The following is a 14,419-nucleotide window of genomic DNA, read 5'->3' as shown; positions in this document are numbered from 1 at the left end:
ACTCTCTGACACTCTCTGAAACTCTCTATCACTCTCTATCTCTCTCTGACACTCTCTGACACTCACTATCACTCTCTGACACTCTCTGACACTCTCTGACAGTCTCTATCACTCTCTATCACTCTCTATCACTCTCTATCACTCTCTGACACTCTCTGACACTCTCAGACACTCTCTGACACTCTCTGACACTCTCTGACACTCTCTATCACTCTCTGACAGTCTCTGACACTCTCAGACACTCTCTGACACTCTCTGACAATCTCTGAAACTCTCTATCACTCTCTATCACTCTCTGACACTCTCAGACACTCACTATCACTCTCTGACACTCTCTGACAGTCTCTATCACTCTCTATCACTCTCTGACACTCTCTGACACTCTCAGACACTCTCTGACACTCTCTGACACTCTCTGAAACTCTCTATCACTCTCTATCTCTCTCTGACACTCTCTGACACTCACTATCACTCTCTGACACTCTCTGACACTCTCTGACAGTCTCTATCACTCTCTATCACTCTCTATCACTCTCTATCACTCTCTGACACTCTCTGACACTCTCAGACACTCTCTGACACTCTCTGACACTCTCTGACACTCTCTATCACTCTCTGACAGTCTCTGACACTCTCAGACACTCTCTGACACTCTCTGACAATCTCTGAAACTCTCTATCACTCTCTATCACTCTCTGACACTCTCTGAAACTCTCTATCACTCTCTATCACTCCCTGACACTCTCTGACACTCTCTATCACTCTCTATCACTCTCTGACACTCTCAGACACTCACTATCAATCTCTGACACTCTCTGACACTCTCTGACAGTCTCTATCACTCTCTATCACTCTCAGACACTCTCTGAAACACTCTGAAACTCTCTATCACTCTCTATCACTCTCTGACACTCTCTGACACTCTCTGACACTCTCTATCACTCTCTATCACTCTCTGACACTCTCTGACACTCTCTGACACTCTCTATCACTCTCTATCACTCTCTGACACTCTCTGACACTCTCTATCACTCTCTATCACTCTCTGACACTCTCAGACACTCTCTGACACTCTCTGACACTCCCTGAAACTCTCTATCACTCTCTATCACTCCCTGACACTCTCTGACACTCTCTGACACTCTCTGACACTCTCTATCACTCTCTATCATTCTCTGACACTCTCAGACACTCACTATCACTCTCTGACACTCTCTGACACTCTCTGACACTCTCTGACAGTCTCTATCACTCTCTATCACTCTCAGACACTCTCTGAAACACTCTGAATCTCTCTATCACTCTCTGACACTCTCTGACACTCTCTGACAGTCTCTGACACTCTCTATCACTCTCTGACACTCTCTGACACGCCCTGACACTCTCTGACACTCTCTGACACTCTCTATCACTCTCTGACACTCTCTGACACTGTCTGACACTCTCTGACAGTCTCTGACACTCTCTATCACTCTCTATCACTCTCTATCACTCTCTATCACTCTCTGACACTCTCTGACACTCTCTATCACTCTCTATCACTCTCTGACACTCTCTGACACTCTCTGACACTCTCTGACACTCTCTATCACTCTCTATCACTCTCTATCACTCTCTGACACTCTCTGACACACTCTGACACTCTATCACTCTCTGACACTCTCAGACACTCTCTGAAACTCTCTGAAACTCTCTGACACTCTCAGACACTCTCTGACACTCTCAGACACTCGCTATCACTCTCTATCACTTTCTGACACTCTCTGACCCTCTCAGACACTCTCAGACACTCTCAGACACTCTCTGACACTCCCTGAAACTCTCTATCACTCTCTATCACTCTCTGACACTCTCTGACACTCTCTGACAGTCTCTATCACTCTCTATCACTCTCTATCACTCTCTATCACTCTCTGACACTCTCTGACAGTCTCTATCACTCTCTGACACTCTCTGACACTCTCTGACACTCTCAGACACTCTCAGACACTCTCAGACACTCTCTGACACTCTCTGACACTCTCTGACACTCTCTGACACTCTCTATCATTCTCTGACACTCTCTGACACTCACTATCACTCTCTGACACTCTCTGACACTCTCTGACAGTCTCTATCACTCTCTATCACTCTCTGACACTCTCTGACACTCTCTGACACTCTCTGACACTCTCTATCACTCTCTATCACTCTCTGGCACTCTCTGACACTCTCAGACACTCTCTGACACTCTCTGACACTCCCTGAAACTCTCTATCACTCTCTATCACTCTCTGACACTCTCTGACACTCTCTGACACTCTCTGACACTCTCTGACAGTCTCTATCACTCTCTATCACTCTCTGACACTCTCTGACACTCTCAGACACTCTCTGACACTCTCTGACACTCTCTGACACTCTCTGACAGTCTCTATCACTCTCTATCACTCTCTGACACTCTCTGACACTCTCTGACACTCTCTGACACTCTCTGACACTCTCAGACACTCTCTGACACTCTCTGACACTCTCTATCACTCTCTGACCCTCTCTGACACTCACTATCACTCTCTGACACTCTCTGACACTCTCTGACAGTCTCTATCACTCTCTATCACTCTCTGACACTCTCTGACACTCTCTGACACTCTCTGACAGTCTCTATATCTCTCTATCACTCTCTGACACTCTCTGACACTCTCAGACACTCTCTGACACTCTCTGACACTCTCTGAAACTCTCTATCACTCTCTATCACTCTCTGACACTCTCTGACACTCTCTGACAATCTCTGACAGTCTCTATCACTCTCTGACACTCTCTGACACTCTCAGACACTCTCTGACACTCTCTGACACTCTCTGACACTCTCAGACACTCTCTGACACTCTCTGACACTCTCTATCACTCTCTGACACTCTCTGACACTCTCAGACACTCTCTGACACTCTCTGACACTCTCTGAAACTCTCTATCACTCTCTAACACTCTCTGACACTCTTTGACACTCTCTGACACTCTCTGACACTCTCTGAAACTCTCTATCACTCTCTATCACTCTCTGACACTCTCTGACACTCTCTGACACTCTCTGACACTCACTATCACTCTCTGACACTCTCTGACACTCCCTGACAGTCTCTATCACTCTCTATCACTCTCTGACACTCTCTGACACTCTCAGACACTCTCGGACACTCTCTGACACTCTCTGACACTCTCTATCACTCTCTGACACTCTCTGACACTCTCAGACACTCTCTGACACTCTCTGAAACTCTCTATCACTCTCTAACACTCTCTGACACTCTCAGACACTCACTATCACTCTCTGACACTCTCTGACAGTCTCTATCACTCTCTATCACTCTCTGACACTCTCTGACACTCTCAGACACTCTCTGACACTCTCTGACACTCTCTGAAACTCTCTATCACTCTCTATCTCTCTCTGACACTCTCTGACACTCACTATCACTCTCTGACACTCTCTGACACTCTCTGACAGTCTCTATCACTCTCTATCACTCTCTATCACTCTCTATCACTCTCTGACACTCTCTGACACTCTCAGACACTCTCTGACACTCTCTGACACTCTCTGACACTCTCTATCACTCTCTGACAGTCTCTGACACTCTCAGACACTCTCTGACACTCTCTGACAATCTCTGAAACTCTCTATCACTCTCTATCACTCTCTGACACTCTCAGACACTCACTATCACTCTCTGACACTCTCTGACAGTCTCTATCACTCTCTATCACTCTCTGACACTCTCAGACACTCTCTGACACTCTCTGACACTCTCTGAAACTCTCTATCACTCTCTATCTCTCTCTGACACTCTCTGACACTCACTATCACTCTCTGACACTCTCTGACACTCTCTGACAGTCTCTATCACTCTCTATCACTCTCTATCACTCTCTATCACTCTCTGACACTCTCTGACACTCTCAGACACTCTCTGACACTCTCTGACACTCTCTGACACTCTCTATCACTCTCTGACAGTCTCTGACACTCTCAGACACTCTCTGACACTCTCTGACAATCTCTGAAACTCTCTATCACTCTCTATCACTCTCTGACACTCTCTGACACTCTCTGACACTCTCTGACACTCTCTGACAGTCTCTATCACTCTCTATCACTCTCTGACACTCTCTGACACTCTCTGACACTCTCTGACACTCTCTGACACTCTCAGACACTCTCTGACACTCTCTGACAGTCTCTATCACTCTCTATCACTCTCTGACACTCTCTGACACTCTCAGACACTCTCTGACACTCTCAGACACTCTCTGACACTCTCAGACACTCTCTATCACTCTCTGACACTCTCTGACACTCACTATCACTCTCTGACACTCTCTGACACTCTCTGACAGTCTCTATCACTCTCTATCTCTCTCTGACACTCTCTGACACTCTCTGACACTCTCTGACACTCTCTGACAGTCTCTATATCTCTCTATCACTCTCTGACACTCTCTGACACTCTCAGACACTCTCTGACACTCTCTGACACTCTCTGAAACTCTCTATCACTCTCTATCACTCTCTGACACTCTCTGACACTCTCTGACAATCTCTGACAGTCTCTATCACTCTCTATCACTCTCTGACACTCTCTGACACTCTCAGACACTCTCTGACACTCTCTGACACTCTCTGACACTCTCAGACACTCTCTGACACTCTCTGACACTCTCTATCACTCTCTGACACTCTCTGACACTCTCAGACACTCTCTGACACTCTCTGACACTCTCTGACACTCTCTATCACTCTCTGACACTCTCTGACAATCTCTGACAGTCTCTATCACTCTCTATCACTCTCTATCACTCTCTGACACTCTCTGACACTCTCTGACACTCTCTGACACTCACTATCACTCTCTGACACTCTCTGACACTCTCTGACTGTCTCTATCACTCTCTATCACTCTCTGACACTCTCTGACACTCTCAGACACTCTCTGACACTCTCTGACACTCTCTGACACTCTCTATCACTCTCTGACACTCTCTGACACTCTCAGACACTCTCTGACACTCTCTGACACTCTCTGAAACTCTCTATCACTCTCTAACACTCTCTGACACTCTCAGACACTCACTATCACTCTCTGACAATCTCTGAAACTCTCTATCACTCTCTAACACTCTCTGACACTCTCTGACACTCTCTGACACGATCACTCTCTGACACTCTCTGACACTCTCTGACTGTCTCTATCACTCTCTGACACTCTCTGACACTCTCAGACACTCTCAGACACTCTCTGACACTCACTATCACTCTCTGACACTCTCTGACAGTCTCTATCACTCTCTATCACTCTCTGACACTCTCTGACACTCTCAGACACTCTCTGACACTCTCTGACACTCTCTGAAACTCTCTATCACTCTCTATCTCTCTCTGACACTCTCTGACACTCTCTGACACTCACTATCACTCTCTGACACTCTCTGACACTCTCTGACAGTCTCTATCACTCTCTATCACTCTCTATCACTCTCTGACACTCTCTGACACTCTCAGACACTCTCTGACACTCTCTGACACTCTCTGACACTCTCTATCACTCTCTGACAGTCTCTGACAATCTCTGAAACTCTCTATCACTCTCTAACACTCTCTGACACTCTCTGACACTCTCTGACACTCACGATCACTCTCTGACACTCTCTGACACTCTCTGACAGTCTCTATCACTCTCTGACACTCTCTGACACTCTCAGACACTCTCTGACACTCTCTGACACTCTCTGAAACTCTCTATCACTCTCTATCACTCTCTGACACTCTCTGACACTCTCTGACACTCTCTGACACTCACTATCACTCTCTGACACTCTCTGACACTCTCTGACAGTCTCTATCACTCTCTATCACTCTCTGACACTCTCTGACACTCTCAGACACTCTCAGACACTCTCTGACACTCTCTGAAACTCTCTATCACTCTCTATCACTCTCTAACACTCTCTATCACTCTCTGACACTCTCTGACACTCTCAGACACTCTCTGACACTCTCTGACACTCTCTGAAACTCTCTATCACTCTCTATCTCTCTCTGACACTCTCTGACACTCTCTGACACTCACTATCACTCTCTGACACTCTCTGACACTCTCTGACAGTCTCTATCACTCTCTATCACTCTCTATCACTCTCTGACACTCTCTGACACTCTCAGACACTCTCTGACACTCTCTGACACTCTCTGACACTCTCTATCACTCTCTGACACTCTCTGACAATCTCTGAAACTCTCTATCACTCTCTAACACTCTCTGACACTCTCTGACACTCTCTGACACTCACGATCACTCTCTGACACTCTCTGACACTCTCTGACAGTCTCTATCACTCTCTGACACTCTCTGACACTCTCTGACACTCTCTGACACTCTCTGAAACTCTCTATCACTCTCTATCACTCTCTGACACTCTCTGACACTCTCTGACACTCTCTGACACTCTCTGACACTCACTATCACTCTCTGACACTCTCTGACACTCTCTGACAGTCTCTATCACTCTCTATCACTCTCTGACACTCTCTGACACTCTCAGACACTCTCAGACACTCTCTGACACTCTCTGAAACTCTCTATCACTCTCTATCACTCTCTAACACTCTCTGACACTCTCTGACACTCACGATCACTCTCTGACACTCTCTGACTGTCTCTATCACTCTCTATCACTCTCTGACACTCTCTGACACTCTCAGACACTCTCAGACACTCTCTGACACTCTCTGACACTCTCTGAAACTCTCTATCACTCTCTATCGCTCTCTGACACTCTCTGACACACTCTGACACTCTCAGACACTCTCTGAAACTCTCTGAAACTCTCTATCACTCTCTATCACTCTCTGACACTCTCTGACACTCTCTGACACTCTCTGACAGTCTCTATCACTCTCTATCACTCTCTGAAACTCTCTATCACTCTCTATCGCTCTCTGACACTCTCTGACACACTCTGACACTCTCTGACACTCTCTGACACTCTCTATCACTCACTATCACTCTCTGACTCTCTCTGACTCTCTCTGACACTCTCAGACACTCTCAGACACTCTCAGACACTCTCAGACACTCTCTGAAACTCTCTATCACTCTCTATCACTCCCTGACACTCTCTGACACTCTCAGACACTCTCTGACACTCTCTATCACTCTCTGGCACTCTCTGACATTCTCTGGCAGTCTCTATCACTCTCTATCACTCTCTGACACTCTCTGACACTCTCAGACACTCTCTGACACTCTCTATCACTATCTGGCACTCTCTGACACTCTCTGACAGTCTCTATCACTCTCTATCACTCTCTGACACTCTCTGACACTCTCTGACACTCTCTGACACTCTCTATCACTCACTATCACTCTCTGACACTCTCTGACACTCTCTGACACTCTCAGACACTCTCTGAAACTCTCTGAAACTCTCTATCACTCTCTATCACTCTCTGACACTCTCTGACACTCTCTGACAGTCTCTATCACTCTCTATCACTCTCTGAAACTCTCTATCACTCTCTATCGCTCTCTGACACTCTCTGACACACTCTGACACTCTCTGACACTCTCTGAAACTCTCTATCACTCTCTATCACTCTCTAACACTCTCTGACACTCTCTGACACTCACGATCACTCTCTGACACTCTCTGACTGTCTCTATCACTCTCTATCACTCTCTGACACTCTCTGACACTCTCAGACACTCTCAGACACTCTCTGACACTCTCTGACACTCTCTGAAACTCTCTATCACTCTCTATCGCTCTCTGACACTCTCTGACACACTCTGACACTCTCAGACACTCTCTGAAACTCTCTGAAACTCTCTATCACTCTCTATCACCCTCTGACACTCTCTGACACTCTCTGACACTCTCTGACAGTCTCTATCACTCTCTATCACTCTCTGAAACTCTCTATCACTCTCTATCGCTCTCTGACACTCTCTGACACACTCTGACACTCTCTGACACTCTCTGACACTCTCTATCACTCACTATCACTCTCTGACTCTCTCTGACACTCTCAGACACTCTCAGACACTCTCTGAAACTCTCTGAAACTCTCTATCACTCTCTATCACTCCCTGACACTCTCTGACACTCTCAGACACTCTCTGACACTCTCTATCACTCTCTGGCACTCTCTGACATTCTCTGGCAGTCTCTATCACTCTCTATCACTCTCTGACACTCTCTGACACTCTCAGACACTCTCTGACACTCTCTGACACTCTCTGACACTCTCTATCACTATCTGGCACTCTCTGACACTCTCTGACAGTCTCTATCACTCTCTATCACTCTCTGACACTCTCTGACACTCTCTGACACTCTCTGACACTCTCTGACACTCTCTATCACTCACTATCACTCTCTGACACTCTCTGACACTCTCTGACACTCTCAGACACTCTCTGACACTCGCTATCACTCTCTATCACTCTCTGACACTCTCTATCACTCTTTGACACTCTCAGACACCCTCTGACACTCTCTGACACTCTCTGACACTCTCTGACACTCTCAGACACTCTCTGACACTCTCTGAAACTCTCTGTCACTCTCTATCACTCTCCGACACTCTCTGACACTCTCTGACACTCTCTATCACTCACTATCACTCTCTGACACTCTCTGATACTCTCTGACACTCTCTATCACTCTCTGACACTCTCTGAGACTCTCTATCACTCTCTGACACTCTCAGACACCCTCTGACATCTCTGACACTCTCTGACACTCTCTATCACTCTCTGACACTCTCTGACACACTCTGACACTCACTATCACTCTCTGACACTCTCTGACACTCTCTGACACTCTCAGACACTCACTATCACTCTCTGACACTCTCTGACACTCACTATCACTCTCTGACACTCTCTGACACTCTCAGACACTGTCAGACACTCACTATCCCTCTCTGACACTCTCTGGCACTCTCTGAAACTCTCTATCACTCTCTATCACTCTCTGACACTCTCTGACACTCTCAGACACTCTCTGACACTCTCTGACACTCTCTGACACTCTCTATCACTCTCTGACACTCTCTATCACTCTCTATGACTCTCTGACACTCTCTGACACTCTCTATCACTCTCTGACACTCTCAGACACTCTCTGACACACTCAGACACTCTCTGAAACTCTCTATCACCCTCTATCACTCTCTGACACTCTCTGTCACTCTCTGACACTCTCTATCACTCTCTATCACTCTCTGACACTCTCTGACACGCTCAGACACTCTCTGACACTCTCTGAAACGCTCAGACACTCTCTGACACTCTCTGAAACTCTGCAACACTCTCTATCACTCTCTGACACTCTCTGACACTCTCTGATACTCTCTGTCACTCTCTATCACTCTCTGACACTCTCTGACACTCTCTGAAACTCTCTATCACTCTCTATCACTCTCTGACACTCTCTGACACTCTCTGACACTCTCAGACACTCTCTGACACTCTCAGACACTCTCAGACACTCTCTGAAACTCTCTATCACTCTCTATCACTCTCTGACACTCTCTGAAACACTCTATCACTCTCTATCACTCTCTGACACTCTCTGACACTCTCTATCACTCTCTGACACTCTCAGACACTCTCAGACACTCTCAGACACTCTCTGACACTCTCAGACACTCTCTGACACTCTCTATCACTCTCTATCACTCTCTATCACTCTCTGACACTCTCTGACACTCTCTGACACTCTCTGAAACTCTCTATCACTCTATCACTCTCTATCACTCTCTGACACTCTCTGACACTCTCTGACACTCTCAGACACACTCTGACACTCTCTGAAACTCTCTATCACTCTCTATCACTCTCTATCACTCTCTATCACTCTCTGACACTCTCTGACACTCTCTGACACTCTCTATCACTCTCTATCACTCTCTGACACTCTCTGACATTCTCTATCACTCTCTATCACTCTCTGACACTCTCAGACAGTCTCAGACACTCTCTGACACACCCTGAAACTCTCTATCACTCTCTATCACTCTCTGACACTCTCTGACACTCTCTGACAGTCTCTATCACTCTCTATCACTCTCTGACACTCTCATACACTCACTATAACTCTCTGACACTCTCTGACACTCTCTGACAGTCTCTATCACTCTCTATCACTCTCTGACACTCTCAGACACTCTCAGACACACTCTGACACTCTCTGACACTCTCTGACACTCTCTGACACTCTCAGACACTCTCTGACACTCTCAGACACTCGCTATCACTCTCTATCACTCTCTGACACTCTCTGACACTCTCAGACACTCTCAGACACTCTCTGACACTCCCTGAAACTCTCTATCACTCTCTATCACTCTCTGACACTCTCTGACACTCTCTGACACTCTCTGACACTCTCTATCACTCTCTATCACTCTCTGACACTCTCAGACACTCACTATCACTCTCTGTCACTCTCTGACAGTCTCTATCACTCTCTATCACTCTCTGACACTCTCAGACACTCTCAGACACACTCTGACACTCTCTGACACTCTCTGAAACTCTCTATCACTCTTTATTACTCTCTGACACTCTTTGACACTCTCTGACACTCTCTATCACTCTCTATCACTCTCTGACACTCTCTGACACTCTCTATCACTCTCTATCACTCTCTGACACTCTCAGACACTCTCTGAAACTCTCTATCACTCTCTGACACTCTCTGACACTCTCTGACACTCTCTGACACTGTCTGACAGTCTCTGACACTCTCTATCACTCTCTATCACTCTCTATCACTCTCTATCACTCTCTGACACTCTCTGACACTCTCTGACACTCTCTATCACTCTCTATCACTCTCTGACACTCTCTGACACTCTCTGACACTCTCTATCACTCTCTATCAGTCTCTATCACTCTCTATCACTCTCTGACACTCTCTGACACACTCTGACACTCTATCACTCTCTGACACTCTCAGACACTCTCAGACACTCTCTGACACTCTCAGACACTCGCTATCACTCTCTATCACTCTCTGACACTCTCTGACCCTCTCAGACACTCTCAGACACTCTCAGACACTCTCTGACACTCCCTGAAACTCTCTATCACTCTCTATCACTCTCTATCACTCTCTATCACTCTCTATCACTCTCTCACACTCTCTGACACTCTCTGACACTCTCTGACAGTCTCTATCACTCTCTATCACTCTCTGACACTCTCTGACACTCTCTGACACTCTCTGACACTCTCTGACAGTCTCTATCACTCTCTGACACTCTCTGACACTCTCAGACACTCTCTGACACTCTCTGACACTCTCTGACACTCTCAGACACTCTCTGACACTCTCTGACACTCTCTATCACTCTCTGACACTCTCTGACACTCACTAGCACTCTCTGACAGTCTCTATCACTCTCTATCACTCTCTGACACTCTCTGACACTCTCTGACACTCTCTGACACTCTCTATCACTCTCTATCACTCTCTGACACTCTCTGACACTCTCAGACACTCTCTGACACTCTCTGAAACTCTCTATCACTCTCTATCACTCTCTGACACTCTCTGACAGTCTCTATCACTCTCTATCACTCTCTGACACTCTCTGACACTCTCTATCACTCTCTGACACTCTCTGACACTCACTATCACTCTCTGACACTCTCTGACACTCTCTGACACTCTCTATCACTCTCTATCACTCTCTGACACTCTCTGACACTCTCTGACACTCTCTGACACTCTCTGACAGTCTCTATATCTCTCTATCACTCTCTGACACTCTCTGACACTCTCTGACACTCTCTTTCACTCTCTGACACTCTCTGACACTCACTAGCACTCTCTGACAGTCTCTATCACTCTCTATCACTCTCTGACACTCTCTGACACTCTCTGACACTCTCTGACGCTCTCTGACACTCTCTGACACTCTCTATCACTCTCTATCACTCTCTGACACTCTCTGACACTCTCAGACACTCTCTGACACTCTCTATCACTCTCTATCACTCTCTGACACTCTCTGACACTCTCTGACACTCTCTGACAGTCTCTATCACTCTCTATCACTCTCTGACACTCTCTGACACTCTCTATCACTCTCTGACACTCTCTGACACTCTCTATCACTCTCTATCACTCTCTGACACTCTCTGACACTCTCAGACACTCTCTGACACTCTCTGAAACTCTCTATCACTCTCTATCACTCTCTGACACTCTCTGACACTCTCTGACACTCTCTGACAGTCTCTATCACTCTCTATCACTCTCTGACACTCTCTGACACTCTCTATCACTCTCTGACACTCTCTGACACTCTCTGACACTCACTATCACTCTCTGACACTCTCTGACACTCTCTGACAGTCTCTATCACTCTCTATCACTCTCTGACACTCTCTGACACTCTCTGACACTCTCTGACACTCTCTGACAGTCTCTATATCTCTCTATCACTCTCTGACACTCTCTGACACTCTCAGACACTCTCTGACACTCTCTGACACTCTCTGACACTCTCTGAAACTCTCTATCACTCTCTATCACTCTCTGACACTCTCTGCCACTCTCTGACACTCTCTGACAGTCTCTATATCTCTCTATCACTCTCTGACACTCTCTGACACTCTCTGACACTCTCTTTCACTCTCTGACACTCTCTGACACTCACTAGCACTCTCTGACAGTCTCTATCACTCTCTATCACTCTCTGACACTCTCTGACACTCTCTGACACTCTCTGACGCTCTCTGACACTCTCTGACACTCTCTATCACTCTCTATCACTCTCTGACACTCTCTGACACTCTCAGACACTCTCTGACACTCTCTATCACTCTCTATCACTCTCTGACACTCTCTGACACTCTCTGACACTCTCTGACGGTCTCTATCACTCTCTATCACTCTCTGACACTCTCTGACACTCTCTATCACTCTCTGACACTCTCTGACACTCTCTATCACTCTCTATCACTCTCTGACACTCTCTGACACTCTCAGACACTCTCTGACACTCTCTGAAACTCTCTATCACTCTCTATCACTCTCTGACACTCTCTGACACTCTCTGACACTCTCTGACAGTCTCTATCACTCTCTATCACTCTCTGACACTCTCTGACACTCTCTATCACTCTCTGACACTCTCTGGCACTCTCTGACACTCACTATCACTCTCTGACACTCTCTGACACTCTCTGACAGTCTCTATCACTCTCTATCACTCTCTGACACTCTCTGACACTCTCTGACACTCTCTGACACTCTCTGACAGTCTCTATATCTCTCTATCACTCTCTGACACTCTCTGACACTCTCAGACACTCTCTGACACTCTCTGACACTCTCTGACACTCTCTGAAACTCTCTATCACTCTCTATCACTCTCTGACACTCTCTGACACTCTCTGACACTCTCTGACAATCTCTGACAGTCTCTATCACTCTCTATCACTCTCTGACACTCTCTGACACTCTCAGACACTCTCTGACACTCTCTGACACTCTCAGACACTCTCTGACACTCTCTGACAGTCTCTATCACTCTCTATCACTCTCTGACACTCTCTGACACTCTCTGACACTCTCTGACACTCTCTGACAGTCTCTATATCTCTCTATCACTCTCTGACACTCTCTGACACTCTCAGACACTCTCTGACACTCTCTGACACTCTCTGACACTCTCTGAAACTCTCTATCACTCTCTATCACTCTCTGACACTCTCTGACACTCTCTGACACTCTCTGACAATCTCTGACAGTCTCTATCACTCTCTATCACTCTCTGACACTCTCTGACACTCTCAGACACTCTCTGACACTCTCTGACACTCTCTGACACTCTCAGACACTCTCTGACACTCTCTATCACTCTTTGACACTCTCAGACACCCTCTGACACTCTCTGACACTCTCTGACACTCTCAGACACTCTCTGACACTCTCTGAAACTCTCTGTCACTCTCTATCACTCTCCGACACTCTCTGACACTCTCTGACACTCTCTATCACTCACTATCACTCTCTGACACTCTCTGATACTCTCTGACACTCTCTATCACTCTCTGACACTCTCTGAGACTCTCTATCACTCTCTGACACTCTCAGACACCCTCTGACATCTCTGACACTCTCTGACACTCTCTATCACTCTCTGACACTCTCTGACACACTCTGACACTCACTATCACTCTCTGACACTCTCTGACACTCTCTGACACTCTCAGACACTCACTATCACTCTCTGACACTCTCTGACACTCACTATCACTCTCTGACACTCTCTGACACTCTCAGACACTGTCAGACACTCACTATCCCTCTCTGACACTCTCTGGCACTCTCTGAAACTCTCTATCACTCTCTATCA

The sequence above is a fragment of the Heterodontus francisci genome, chromosome 8, assembly GCF_036365525.1.
Source record: "Heterodontus francisci isolate sHetFra1 chromosome 8, sHetFra1.hap1, whole genome shotgun sequence".
NCBI classification, from domain to species: domain Eukaryota; kingdom Metazoa; phylum Chordata; class Chondrichthyes; order Heterodontiformes; family Heterodontidae; genus Heterodontus; species Heterodontus francisci.
Note: the sequence above shows the minus strand (reverse complement) of the source record.